The sequence below is a fragment of the Amblyomma americanum genome, chromosome 3 (genome assembly GCF_052857255.1).
Source record: "Amblyomma americanum isolate KBUSLIRL-KWMA chromosome 3, ASM5285725v1, whole genome shotgun sequence".
Classification (NCBI taxonomy): domain Eukaryota; kingdom Metazoa; phylum Arthropoda; class Arachnida; order Ixodida; family Ixodidae; genus Amblyomma; species Amblyomma americanum.
Genome location: NC_135499.1, coordinates 185553824 through 185557761, shown reverse-complemented (window position 1 = coordinate 185557761; position 3938 = coordinate 185553824). Strand labels below are relative to the sequence as shown.

The 3938-nt window shown below is 47.4% G+C and overlaps 1 long non-coding RNA gene across 1 annotated transcript; it reads right to left on the bottom strand.

Annotated features, from left to right (window-relative positions):
- Positions 1-2131: 2131 nt before the first annotated feature.
- Positions 2132-3692, bottom strand: LOC144125627 (uncharacterized). The gene is made up of 3 exons (XR_013313397.1): positions 2976-3692; positions 2730-2857; positions 2132-2213 (listed from the first exon to the last, which is right to left on the bottom strand). It is a non-coding gene; the product is annotated as an uncharacterized LOC144125627 (long non-coding RNA).
- Positions 3693-3938: the final 246 nt, after the last annotated feature.

Below are 3938 nucleotides of genomic sequence, written 5' to 3'. Positions count from 1 at the left end.
GCACTTGACTTGATAACTTTGCTATTGTCACCGAGGAGAGAACGAGCTTGTTCCATTAACGTTATTTACTGATCATGTAGTAGATCCAGGGTCAACCTGGAAAGAAGTAGTTTGCTTGTATAGAGGCTAATTGCAACTGGGCAGAAAGTTGAGCAAGTTTGTTCATGTTTGCTGGTACACAGCGCTTGAATTGCATATGATCCAGGGCAGTGAGGTAGGTAGGACAGGGCAGTGATGTGTAATATTGTATTTTGCTCAGCAGGCGGAGTGATGTAGGTATAACTGGGTTTGGTGAGGGCAGTGTTTGAAGGGCTTTAAATACTTTGCATAGCTTATAACATGCACTTCCTTTCAGATCGGAAGACCACTTGTTTTTTTTTTAAATTATGGTCCATCATATCTGAGACACCCTGTATACAGGCCACTCCAGTTTGAAAGGGAACAGCCAGTTGAAAATGACTAGGACATTAAATACCTAGGCGAAAAGTAGCTTGACAGCAGTTGCACTTATCACACATATTATATGATAGCACAAGGAGCTTGTCCGGCCATTCGGCATTGTCACCGTCTCTTGTCATCATGGACAAGACTTCATAGCCCTGTGTTACGCAAACCAAGCTAGGTGTCAGTTATGGGGCAATAACCGAGTGCTCAAAATTTCCCACAATGGAGCTGCCTGTATATTCTTAGAGCTGTAGAGCATTTCCAGTAACGGTGTTGCATGATTTGTGATTGTAAACTAACCTCTAATCACACACCATCTCCTTGATGATGTGTCTGTGATGTTTACACATCTTTGTCTATCAGTGAAGATGTTCTAGTCATTCAGCAGTCATTGTAGCCACTGCACCTTACAATCTTTATTATGCATTGTTGTACAGCGGTTTCCTTGCAGTAGGTACAGCTTTTAGCACAGAGCGAAACCCCTAGTCACACACCATTACGCTAAAAGCTTAGCTTTGGTATTTACACTACTTATATGTGCCAAAATGTTTTGTAGTCCGGAAAATGCATCATGTACACTGTACTATGCCATATTTATTGTACAGGTAGCCTCTGTATGAAAGAAAACATGCACTTTGAACTCAATTTTTCAGATATTTTTTCTTAACTGCACTCAGAAATGCCATACGGTAATTGTACATCAAGGTAAAGTATGCTTGTATGTACACTGCCTTTTCTGTAATAGAAACACTCGTGTCAAATGCTGTGCCTAAAAAAATAAACGCGCTTACTGAATGTATGGTGCAATAAAAAACAGCTTTTTGATTCCAAAAAGCATCACAAATATTTCATGCCTTATTCCAGCACTACACGTTTGGTTCATGCATGTTCGTCACACAGGTAATGACCACAGGCACTCCACCAAGCTGGAAGGAGACAGCAGAGAAGGGGCAGGTGGGCTGACATAAGCATTGACAAAAGAGAGTTCAAAATGATGCTTTTCAGAAATTGGGCGAGCTGCTTCAACACCTTTTCCGTCTTCAGGAAGAGACTGTGCCACACGCTGCTGAGGGACTGGAAGATATACTAGCAAACACACTGAAAATGAAGTGGCAGCCGGTGGGGGGCACTTGTTTGTCACTGCTGGCTTCTCGCTGCACACAGGTTGGCCAAGGGCACAACCACATCACACAATTGCTCACACACTTGCAGATGTGTGTTGTGCAATGACACAAGGAAATGACAGTGGCAACAGGGGAAGAGTGCCTGATATGACTATGCCAGCATGGTGAGTCGTCTCTGGACGCTAGATTTTCCATCGCAACTGCCGCTGCACCATCCCTCGGTACGCCTTCCTCTGGAGACGGGTCGTCCTAGAGAGGCCAAAAGTACAGCACCGCATGCTCTTCTCAGGAGGCAGGTGAGGAGGGATCCTGTCTGTACGAGGCAGCCACCATTTAGAGGTGGCCCGTTGTTATCTGGGTCAGAGGTAGTGTCGCCTGCACCCTCTGCTGATATGGGCACATCCAAACAGAGGCTGTGAAGTGCAGCACGTGCGGTGATGATGCGCACTGTCCACTTCCACTGGCACTGGTGCATCCGGTGTCCTTGAAAGCAACGGAAGCAGCTCTTCGGCACACCAATACAGCGCTCAGCCACAAATTGTGTGAAAGCATGTGGCATGCTGTACAGGCCTTCTGCTGAGTCAGGTCTGTAATGTCATGCAACTGGTGCAGGCAGCCATGGCTCCAGTGGGTAGACATAGTCTCCTGCATAACAAAAAATGATGCAGCTAAGCATGTCCTTTCTCAGTGATCTCAACAGCATTACAGGACACTCTGCTATACAGTAGAAAACTCACGCCAAGTAGCCCACATCCAGGCTTTGCTGAATATGACATTCAAGAGCATACATACATGCAGGATTTAGATGTATAAGTGAGCACCACTGTAAGGTCAGTCTTTTACCACCATATTCATATAAATGATGCGCTATGATTGCCTACAAAACACAAGCGCTGTCAGGTGCATTTTGCTTTGGTTTCTTCAACAGGAAAGGCTATGCATTTCAACAATGTAATATGTGAACTGTGTTTCTGCTGCAATTATATTTAACAAAAGGAAAGGGTGGCAATACACTGTATCATACTGTAAAGCGTCTGCATTTGTGTAACTGTCCAGACTGATTCTTGTAGCTTTAGCAGATCCGGCCAAATGCATAGTGCTGCAGCTCAATAGATGTGACTGAGTTCGCCCGACGGGTGACACGGCTATTTTACTGCTTACCCAGAAAAAAAATCACCGTCGTCCAGCAGGCCTTCCTCCGCCTCGGAATGCCGCCAGACAAACGCGTCGCGGAAGGATCCGGGTCAGCGCGAGTCCACGGCCAGGATGCACATGTTCGCGCCACAGATCTGAGAAAAAACAAGCACAGCCCGTACTCACTCTCGCTGCCGAGGCCCGCACTTGTAGCTCATGCACTTGTAGCACTTGAACTCATGCGGTCAAAAACAGTGGCCGAGGTATACTCACTATTACGTCCGCAGCGTAGAACCGCTTGCGGCTCGTTCGCAGCACTGCCTCCAGACTCCTTGATAGTGATGAGTGCCCAATCGACACACCCGACGACGCCGGAGATGCTGCCGCGGCGAACGTTTAGGCAAAGGACGCCCTCCTTCGCCGCCGCCTTCTCCTCGGGTCTCCTCGGAAAGCAAACACCCCCCTTCTGTTACCCAACGTTGACATTGGTCTCCGCTGCCCGCCGCAAAGGCTTGTTCACAGTCGGTTGGGCTGCGCCGACGTTTTCTTCATTTCCAACGGCGCCTTGAAACCCACCGGAGGCGAAGAAGCGCAGCGCGCACAGCACCTGCCGCTCCACTGACAGCGCACTCACCCGCGCACTTCCCAGTTCAACGGCGAGTTCGTCGCACAGACACTGCGCAGTCTCCTCGAAATAACTCTCCCGCGCGTCAAAGTCGTCTTCATGCACCCTCCGACACCGTTGCTCGCGCGGTCACCCGCGTATACGACGATGTAAACAGCCGCCATTTTCTGTCTCAAACGTGTTGATACTACTTTTTCCAGTCTCAAAAAATCGTCTCAATCTGCCCGCATAATTAGATGGCCAACGTCACCACTTCTGCGCCATTTACGACGTCAGTCAGTGACGAAAAAAATCAAAATGGCCGCCGACCAATAGGAGAGAGGCAAATGATATACTTTTTGAGACAATTTCGATTGAGACTGATCCGTAATCGCGCCCCAGGAGTTATTCCTCTGCATGACTTTACGCGCAAGTTTTAGTTCTCAGAAATTACTTTTCAGTGCAGTTTAAATAGCCTGATAAAAAACCAGTCACTTAGGCACAGAGCGCGTTATAAAGTTCCTAGGGTTTATACCAACTATGGTAAAAGGACACGACAGTGCTATATACCCTACTATTTTAACAAACTACCTGCAAAGGTGTTGGGTTGTGATTCTATGAGGGCTGTGGAA